Raw genomic sequence first — 11,487 nt, forward strand, 5'->3', positions numbered from 1 at the left:
GTCAAATATTCTATTACAGAACCATAAATACACTGTTTTCATGAACTGTATATCTGACCTTGAAAATAAGGTCAGAATTCAGTTATTATATTTCAATTTCCTGAAAGAATGCCATGAAAATATATAGTCTCCTGTTACTGCCTGATTGTTAAATTTGATGGGAAATCATGAAATAAATGTTGTATTGCATCAGCAGTGCTTAAATGAATCTGTGTGGGTCTAAAAAGAACCACCCAGAAGCCAAAATGAGAGAAATATGAGTAGAATGAGAAATTTTATTTGGTTTGCTTCTGATTTTCATTTGTTTCACAAGAATGGATGTTTGTGGTGCAATTTCTGGGCATATTTCATGTAAGGCTCTTCTTGTGTTTGCTTAGAATAGAAATTAATGGAAGAATGGAAAGAAAAATTGTTGGGTTCAATGATTCAGTTTCAACTATGTTAAGAGTCATAACTGTGTAGTGTAAATTTACATTTGTGCATATTATGTTGATTTTTGAAAGAAATTACATGGGTCAAATATGGATTCATCTCTGATGATGCCATCTGGAAAATTTTATATGATACCATTTTATGTTATCTCTCACTTTAAACAAGTGTGACTGTATGAAATCTCAGTAGACGATGAAGAAGATGGAAAGTCTTCTATTCAAAAATCTTTGGAAATCCTATTTAAAAAATCCTATAACAAATATATAGATAATATGCATAACACACATGCAGGTTGTATATGTTATGGTTCATCATCATTATAATTAATAATAAAACATACAAATTTTAGAAATAAAACATTACCTTTTGTTGAAGATATTATGTTCCCCAATTCCCTCTCCGTGCCTTCCCCTCAGAAGTATTCATGCTTTTTAATTTTCCCCCATCATTTACTTGCTGTAATTATCAGTTGTCACATATGTATAGATCCCTAAGTAATATTTTATTCAGTTTTTTAGGCTTCATTTATATCATGCACTTTCTTAAGCAGTTTTTGTTCAGTCAACAGTACTTTTCTAAAATTCATATATTTTTTAAGATTTTATTTATTTGACACAGAGAGAGAGAGAGAAAAAACACAAGCAAGGGGAGCAGCGGAGGGAGAGGGGGAAGCAGGCTCCCTGCCAAGCAGGGAGCCCAAATCGGGATCAATCCCAGGACCCTGGGATCATGACCTGAGCCAAAGGCAGACGCCCAACCAACTGAGCCACCCAGGTGCCCCATATGTTGAATGTAGCTTTTGTTTAGTCTTGGGCAGTGCTGTATAATTATATTCTATTGTGTGATTATATTATAATTTATTTGTACATTATTCTCTGATGAGCATTTGGAAGGTTTACAATATCTTGGTATTACAAACAATACTGCTGTGAATATTTTCATACCTGTCTGTTTGGGCATAGATGTGGACATTTTTAAAAGATCTAGACCTTGGGATGCCTGGGTGGCTCAGTTGGTTAAGTGTCTGCCTTCCACTCAGGTTCTGGGATGGAGTCCCACATTGGGCTCCTTGCTCAGTCGGGAGCCTGCTTCTCCCTCTCCCTTTGCCTCTGCCAGATACTTCCCCTGTTTGTGCTCTCTCTCTGTGTCAAATAAATAAATAAAATCTTAAAAAAAAAATCTATACCTGTTCAGCTTTAAAAGATAATGTCAAATTGTTTCCATTGTGTGTGTATCACTTTTTTTCTCCCACCAGCAATGCTTACTAGATCTTATTGCTTCCTATCTTAGCCAATATTTGGTATTGCATGCATGGGTTAAAGATTCATTTAAGATGCAATGTAACAGTAGAAAAAGGACTTATAGGGTTCCATATTCCAATCTGCAACTCTTTTTAAAGAAACTACCACTTGAAAAAGCTATGAAATATTCCTCCTTATTAAAAATATGTATGTGTGTGAAACTAGATTTTCTCTTTTTTTTATTAAGATTTTATTTATTTGACAGAGATCACAAGTAGGCAGAGAGGCAGGCGGGGGGGAGGGGAAGCAGACTCCCCACTGAGCAGAGAGTCAGATGCGGGGCTCCATCCCAGGACCCTGAGATCATGACCTCAGCCAAAGGCAGAGGGTTAGCCCACTAAGCCACCCAGGAGCCCCAAAACTAGATTTTTTTCTTTTCTTTTTTTAAAAAAATATTTATTTATTTATTTATTTGACAGACAAAGATCACAAGTAGGCAGACAGGCAGGCAGAGAGAGAGGAGGAAGCAGGTGCAGAGAGCCCAATGCAGGGCTCCATCTCAGGACCCTGGGATCATGACCTGAGCTGAAGGCAGAGGCTTTAACCCAATGAGCCACCCAGGTGCCCCTAGATTTTCTTAATAAATATGTCACAACAGGAGCTACTTATGTGGTGCAGTTGAGCGGCCAAATCTTGTTTTCAGCTCAGGTGGTAATTTCAGGGTCCTGAGACTGACCCATGAGTCAGGCTCTGAGGTCAGTGTGGAGTCTGCTTGAGATTCTTTCCTCCTCTCCTTCTGCCCCTCTCACCCATGCTTCTCCTCTCTCAATTAAATAAATAAATCTTAAATATATATATACATATATATTCACGACAAATTAAATACAGAAATGGATATGAGAATCCACTGTCTCTTATTAAGCCAGACACTCAAAAGATTTGCAAAAATACAACATAATGATATTCTTCTCAGGGAGTTAATTTTGTTTTGAAAACAAAGTTTTTGTCACAAAATATGTAATGGATTTACTTTTTGAAAGATAGTAAAATATTTTAAAATCTATTTTCATAAAAACTGTATATAACATTTATTTATTTAGGGAGAGAGCACGCTCATAAGTGGGGCTGGGGGGAAGGGGAGGAGGGCAGAGAGAGAGGGAAAAACTCTGGGCTGAGTGTGAAGTACCATCAATGCTGGGCTTGATCTCACAACCCTGAGATCATAACCTGAGCCAAAGTCAAGAATTAGACACTTAACTGAATGAGCCAACCAGGTGCCCCATCATATTTTTAACTTATAGACTATTTTTATGCTTACAGAAATTTTAAAAAATAAGTTAATATATATTTTAACATTGTTACAGTATTAATTTATAATACACTAAATATTAGTAAATATAAGCCATGAAACAAAAGCAATTTGAGTCTTTGATCATTTTTATTTTCTTTCTATTTTTAAGACATAATTTACAAAACTAAAATCTATCAATTTTAGCCACATAATTTTGCCAAATGTGTACTGTTGTATAATCAATACCACAATCACTACACAGAACATTTCCATCACCCCCCAGAAATTCCCTCATCACTTGGCAATAATGCCTCCTCTAGCCATCCACCTTAGCAAACCCTAATTCACACTCTATCCTATAGTTTTGCCCATTTTTAGAAGTACATATAAATGGAGTCATAGAGTTTGCAGTCTTTGCATCTGACCTCTTTCACTTAGAATGTTTTTGAAATTCATCCATGTTGTTGCATCTATCAATAGTTTTTTTAATTATTGCTGAATAATGTTCTATTGTTTAGATATATAAATTGATTATACATATTTCAGATGATGGGTAGTTGAGTTCTTCCTAGATTTTGGCTGTTAAGATCAAGGTTTACACAAACATTCATGCACCCATCTTTATGTGAAAATATATTTTCCCTCTGGGTTAAAAATTTAACAGTGCAACTTCTGGAACATATGGTAACATATGGCTTAATATTACAAGAAATTCCAAAAATCTTTTCCAAAGTGACTGTAATTTTGTATTCAAACTAGCAATGTTTGAGAGCTTTGATTGCACCATATCCTTTTCCAACACTTGATTTTCTTAGTCTTTTTTAAATTTTAGCCTTTCTAGTGTATATATTTGGTATTTGTGTTTCCCTGATAATTAAGGACTTTGAGTATCTTTTTATGTGTTTATTTGTCATTTCTATATATTCTCTGGTGAAGTATCTCTTTAAAGCAACATTTTTTATTTGACTCCTTGAATTCTTACTGAGTCCTAAGGGTTATTTATATATTTTGGATGTAAGTCCTTCACTGTATACATAGTTTACAAATGTAAATCAAGATTTTTTCCATCTATGATTTGCTGTTTCTTTTTTCTCCATGTATGATTTGCTGTTTCTTTTTCCTAAGATGTCTTTGAAGGACACCAATTTTAAATTTTGATGAAATCTAATTTATTTTTTTGTGTCCTACTTAAGAAATATTTGCTCACCCAAAGCCACTTAGATTTGTTCCAATGTTCTCTTCAAGAAGTTGTGTTGTTTTTCTTGCTCCTTGTGGTCTTTAATCTATTTGGGGTTAAATTTCGAATACCATGTGATATGAGTTAGTATTTATATTTTTGCATATAGATATCCAGTTACTTCACCACTGTTTCTCTCAAAGATAATTCTTTCCCTATTCAATTGCCTTAGCACCTTTGTTGAAAATCAACGTGTGTGTGTGTGTGTGTGTGTATGTATGTGTATATATATGTATACGTGTGTGTGTGTGTCACATGGATTCTTTCTTCCATTCCATTGATCTAAATGTTTTCTTTACATCAAACACATTGTCTTGATTACTATAGTTTTATAGTAAGTCTTAAAATTGTATGATTTAAATTTTCCAACTTTTTTGTTTTCCACAATTATTTGGTCCATTTTAGGTCCATTGTATTTATATATAAAGTCTTAACTTGTGAATGTCTACAAAAAAGTGATTTTAATTGGGATTTGATGAATCTATAGATAACTTTGGGAAGCACTAACACCTTAACAATACTGAGTCTCTGATATTTTTTGTATAACCTCACTAATTTTACCTTTAACATTTCTCTCAGAAATATTTTATATATTTTATTGAACACGTCTGGCACAAATTCGTTAGTAATTCCTTTAAAAGTTTTCCATCTTAATGTTATTTATATGGTACTGTTTTTTTTTAGAAAAGATCAAGCTCTAAATTGTTGCCAGAATATAGAAATACAATAGATTTTACACATTGAACCTGTATCCTATGAAACTGCTAAATACATTTTTAGATATATGGAATATTTTTGGTTTAGAACAATAATGAAAAATCTTAGAGTTAAAAAATTATATCACTATTAGATTTAAACCGACTTTAAAATATCTGGAGAAATCTAGATGTTACCTTGGCTACATAATCTCACTTAATATTTCAGCTGTAATACATTTTACTTGCTCTGCATTAAACTCAGTGCAAGAAATCACAGGTTAGATAGCTCAGTGGAAGACCTCATGGTGTGAAGTGCATGCTCCTGTTTCAGGATAGTAACAAAAATGTTTTCTTGTAGCAGAGTTCAAAATAATAGACTCAAAGGCCAATTTAAGTTTCTCTTTAAGCAGGGCAAGGTGGGTATCAATGGCTGCACAAATGCAGACATTAATGTAAATATCAAGATTTAAAGGCCACCATACAGCTCAGGTAAAAATTTAAATTAATGTCCAATTCATTTATTTAATGCAAATAACTTAGTAAATGGTGCAAATTTCCAAGTAGCAAGTAAGAATATAAGACATTTCTTTCTGAATAGGATGGAAAATATTCTAAAACATTATATGCCAGGTTTTGTGGGAACACAAAGCAAGATTTTTCTGCAATAAAAAAATCAAATCCATTTAAGTTAGTTTTAGTCTAAGCCTAAAATATACTGCCACTCCTCATTTCCTTTGCTAGTTCTACATAGAGTTCACATAGTGGTACTACTGAATAAACTGTAGGTGATTCCACCAAAGCACTAATTATTGGTTGCCATTTAATATGACAGTATCATTTTTGTTGAAACATTGGAGTTCTTTGTATTTAATGGATCTGTATCCAGACAATGGGAGAGCTTCATTATCCTAATATTATTTTAGGAACTCCACTGAGTACCTGCTTCACTTTAGGCACTTTCACATCTGTGATGTTATTTTCATCCTCGTGATAAACCTATGTGTTAAAATTATTAAAATTATTAAAACCCAGTCTCTGAGGCTGGCTTCTTTCACTTAACATGATGCATTTGAAATTCAACCAGGTTGTTGGTATAACATTAGTTCATCACTTGTTATTGCTGGTTCTACTCCCATCACTGGTTGTTTATCCGTTCCTAAGCTGAAATACTATCCTTTTTGTACTAAACACTTTCTGTGTTTGTTTGAAGAAATTTTTTTTTTCATTTCGGTAAACACCTACAAATGAAATTTCTGGGTCATCTTTAAATATATGTTTAACTTCACAACACCCTGGAAAACTTTTTTCAAACTTTGTATTCACTTTGTATTCCCATCAATTAATGAAACAGCAGAAAGAGAAATCAAGGAATCAATCCCATTTACAACTGTGCCAAAAAACATGAAAAGGAATAATGTTACTGAGGAATAAGCCTACCAAATGATCTGTCCTCTGAAAACTATAAAACACTGATGAAAGAAATTGAAGATGATATTAAAAAAATGCAAAACATTCATGCCCATCGATTGAAAGAACAAATATTATTAAAATGTCTATATTGCCCAAAGCAATCTGCACATTTAATGTAATTCCTGCCAAAATACCAGCAACATTTTTCACAGAGCTAGAACAAACAATTCTAAAATTTGTATGGAACCACAAAAGACCCTGATTAGCCAAAGCCATCTTGAAAAAGAAAGACAGAGCTAGAGGCATCATAATTCTGGACTCCAGTTTATATTGCAAAGCTGTACTGATCAAGACAGCATGGTATTGGCACAAAAACAGACACACAGATCAATGCAACAGAATAGAAAACCCAGGTATGATCCTGCAACTCTTATGGTCAATTAATCTTCCACAAAGCAGGAAAGAATATCCAATGGAAAAAAGACAGTTTCTTCAACAAGTGGTGTTGGGAAAACTGGACAGCAACATGCAGAGGAATGAAATTGGAGCACTTCTTATATCATACAAAAAAATCAATTTGAAATGGATTAAAGACCTAACATGAGAGAGGAAATGATTAAAATTCTTAGAGGAGAACATAGGAAGTACCCTTTTTGACACTGGCTGTAGTAACTTTTTCCTAGATAGTATCTCCCATCAGTGATATATGTGAGTTCTAGTTATTCCACACCTTTGCCAGCACTAGGTATGGTCACTTTACTTTTAAAGCCATTTTGAAAGGTATATGGTAGTATCTCATGGTTTTTGTTTGTTATAATAAAATTCTAATTGGTCTCCTGGAGGAGGGGATATGGACTATCCCATATATGAAAATCTTACATTGAAATCCTTAATTTTCATTTTGAAAAGTTTAGTTAAATGCTATGTTAATCAGTAATGAGATAATAAGTATAAGCTTATAACCCATCTCTCTTTTTTCCCACTGCTATGTGTGGGCCATAAGCAAAATAATTATAATACTGGGGCAGGGGGGAGAAGGGCTTTCACAGTTGGATTTTGAGTATTCAGTAAATTGTCAAATAGGTTGTAGATTTTCTTTATATAAATATGTTACCCAAATAAGAATATTTTTTCCCTGACAATAAGGGAACAGACTTAAGGAACAGATCTTAGAAAAGACTTCATAGACAGACACATAAAAGAATACCCATAAAAAGTTTCTAGTTTCATGGACTTGAAAAAGGAGAACATTTTATTAACATTGAAATACATTAATTTGTACATATGAGAATGAATTATCAAAACTTATGGTTATGTAAAAAGCTTGTACAAACTGAGAGAATCTTCTTTTTTTTTTTAAACTGAGAGAATCTTAATGAAAGCATAGATCATTGTAAATCCTCCAGAAGAGAATACAATGAGCAAAATACTTTTAAGTTATCTTATAAAGAATTTCTCTGAGATCCATGGGGAAAATTTTTATAGAAAATGCAGGACAAATACTATCAGCCACCTATTGAATTTTTAGTCTTGCATTCATTTTAGAGAGAATACCTATCAATAACGTAAGCCCAACCAAAATCACTATGCTTAAGTAATTCCTTTGAAGAATAAATGTGTGTAAATTATATTCAAGTTTACCATTATTTGAAATATTTATGTATGGAATGGCTTACAAAGGTACCAGAACAAAAGATATTTTAAATAAATGTTTATTTAAAACTTTAATTTAGTAAGAAAATTAATACAAGAATGATTTTGTCAAAATTGAGTGAAAAATGAACATTCTCATAACAAAAAACTACCCAAGTAATTTAAGCCAATGTGTCATTCCTTTTGTTTTTAGAAAGTGCTAGGACATGTACCTATCTACCTATGGGCAGTTTTGTTTTGAGTTGATGGCTTAAAGGGTTGTCTAAAATTTTCTTAAAAGAGTTAGTTTCATGACTACACTCATAATTTATACACTCAATTCTATCCCAATTAATGCAATTATGGAGGTGGTAGCGGGGAGGTGGTTTATCCTAGTGTAGCAGGAGGTACTGGTACTCGGAGGCAAGTATTCTGACTTGCTCTTGTACTTCAGAGTTTTGTCAGATTGTGTGAATCATCTAATCCTGCTGGCCCTTGGTTTCTTTTGTAATATGGCAGAGGGAATGGACTACATCGGTGCTTCTCCAACATCAGTTATTCATGTAGCACTTGCAAGGTTTTTAACCTATGTGCCATTTTTGCTATTTAGTATTAAGTCAACTTAGTTTCCAAAACTTGTATTCTAGCCCAAATAACAGTAGCTATGACATCATGTGTATAAAATTTGACTCTTCTTTCTTTTTTAAAAATATGGATATGTTAATATCCATATAAAATATGCTTCGTGAATTTGCAGGTCATCCTTATGCACGATCTTCTCTGTATTATTCCAATTTTTTAGTATATATTCTGCTAAAGCAAGCACTTGACTCTTCTAGTTTTCATTAAAATAAACACGTTTTCCTTACATAAAACATGTTTGCCTACAAACAACTAAAATAATCTTCCATATCACTAGTGATACAGAACCAGATTTGTTTTCAACACTAGTGTCTTGCCAAATTATGTTAAAACCTAATTGATATTGTTAGATATTCAGGATATAAATATGTAATCTATTATTTCAAGGAATGTTATTTTTATGCACTTAAAGTGAAAGTCAAAATAGAAAATTTAAAATTTACATAGCTTTTTCATTTTTTGATGCTCATATAAAATGATAACATGTGTAATGAAACTTGTTATGTTTTTGCAACCTAAAAAGATGCATAATGAAGAACAATTTTCTAAACTAAAGGACAGTTTTATGGTGTAATATTATATTGGTATTTCATTTTTTTAAGACAAAACTTTTATCTTTAACACATTCTTGGAGAACTAGGGAATTTCAGTTTTGTTGAGTTGTATTGATCAAAGATGCTCCGTATATTATGACAGAATTCAAAATCTTTACTAGCTTTATTCAAATTATTAACATAACACAGATACTTCTAAATATGATCATAAGCAGTTTTACTCATCACCTAGTTTTATTACTTTTAGAGTGCCATATTCTTTTATAAAGCTCATATTTTAATGAGATCTTCAAACTTTGTGAAATCTTAGGTAATTTTTTTCCCCAAGTTGTCACATAAAAGCTAGAAATGTCAAGGGGAGAAAAAAAATCATGAAGAACATTCAAATATCCCTGAGAAGACCTGGTTTTAATGCCTTTATAGTTAAGTATAACATAGTAGCTTTCAGATTTTACTTAGCACCACACTTCTAGTGCCACAGCTCCATTTGACCCTATAAAAACGCTGTTAATGGCTCTGTTTACTAGAATTTATTGCTACCGAGATGGAAAGCCACAATGCTATGAAACTAGTAATGCAGCAATATGCCACCTCAAGCCTGATAATGCGGCTATATTTTGAAATCATTAAAATGCAGATGAGGTTTAAGCTAAGGACTGATTTTGTGATTGCTTTTAAGATATTGAGTAGTTCTTAAAATATATGTATGTGTGAGTGTGTATAAATAACTTGCATATTAGCGTATTTTAAAATTGTTCTGATGGAGAAGGGTGTTTTCTCTGGCCGATGATTTCTCAGTTATTTTTAAAATGTTCTGTGATTCATCAGGTAATCAGATAAATTTCCAGTTTTTACTATTGTGATTACAGTTATATAGCTTTCTACATTTTTTCAGTAATTTTCAGGTGTTACTGGTATGAGATATTTAAAGTGTTTTGAACTGAGAAATGTTTCCTTTATAACTTCCTGCATATATCACATATCTGCTTCCGATTATTGTGAGGCATTTCAAATCAGTACCTATTATTGTTCTAGGCAAATTTCTTTAATGGCGTATACTCAGATGCACATATATTAACACATGTTTACAGATATATAATCTTTTTGATAGACAAATTCTTGATTTGTGTTAACTGATTCTATCAAGATATGAATTAAAACATCTCTATAGAATGTGCTCATTATCTAAAGGATAAGGTATAGGTGTTACTTAGTTTATATAAAGAAATAGAAATCTGTTGAATAATAGTAAAATCTGAAATTTCAGAGGGGACTTTATTTTTTAGAATAGATATTTCATGCACACTTCCCGTTTGATAGCTATCCTGTTATCTGTTTTAAAAGGTTGAGATTTATCCAGTTTCTTTGGGCTTCTGCTTTTACTTGGCTCACTGCACATTAGTGGCACTAAATGGGCAAAAGAGAACCCTTCACAGGCCACTTAGCTCACCTCCATTGCTCTATGCCCATTGATCCATATAAGCTGTATTTTTACAAAAATGTTACAGAGAGGTTTATTACTTCATTTTCCTCACACTAGTTAGAATTGATGATATAATTCTGGGGACATCTTGACATTATATATTTCTCTTTTACTTCTGAATTGTCTCAACCGCACCCATGGCTTCAACTACTAGCGATTAAGCAATGGCTTTCAAAGACAAATGTTCCCTCTGACAACTCAAGCCACAGACTCCCTACTCTCGCAGTCCTCCTTTGGAACACCTTGAATTTAGTATTTTCCAAATCAATGATCTGCTCTCCTCAGCCTTATCTGCTCCTGCTTCACTGTCTCCTTTCTGGGTTAATGATGTCCCATAGCATGAGAGTTCTCTATCTTTTCTGAACTCATGCAAAAGTCTTCTAGCTAGCTTCTCTGGTTTCAGTCTTGCTTCCTCCAATTCCTTTACCATGCTACAACTGGGATGTGATTTATCTAAAACACAAATCTTAACCTACTTTTCACTATTTTAGGATAATTAATACATTCTCAAATACCTATGGATAAGGGCAAATACCATGAAGAAGCACACAAGTGTCTATCTTGAGTGGGTGGAGGGGCAATGTTGTATCCTCCTTTTCTGTGTTTCTCTTAGCTTGCTTCTGCTCTGGCCTGTTTCAGTCACTGGAAGACACTGGTGAGACAAGGACTGGAGGACAGTTGGAAGACTGGGAGAAACCAGGGGAGAAATACCTCCTCCTTTGTCTTTAAAAATGGCTACCACTGCTTTGCAGTTCCAGCTTCTGGTGGGATAGTCCCGACTCCTCAGCTGTGGCTAAGGGTCCCTCATCTCTTTATAGGACCTCCAGTTCTAGGAGTGGTGATAGTTTCTTGCAATTCTGGCTAATT

General features: G+C 33.4%; 1 pseudogene; it reads right to left on the bottom strand.

Annotated features, from left to right (window-relative positions):
- Positions 1-8,668: 8,668 nt before the first annotated feature.
- On the bottom strand, positions 8,669-8,763 carry LOC123952404 (annotated as a pseudogene).
- Between the last annotated feature and the right edge of the window lie 2,724 nt (positions 8,764-11,487).

Source organism: Meles meles, chromosome 10 (assembly GCF_922984935.1).
Source record: "Meles meles chromosome 10, mMelMel3.1 paternal haplotype, whole genome shotgun sequence".
Classification (NCBI taxonomy): Eukaryota; Metazoa; Chordata; class Mammalia; order Carnivora; family Mustelidae; genus Meles; species Meles meles.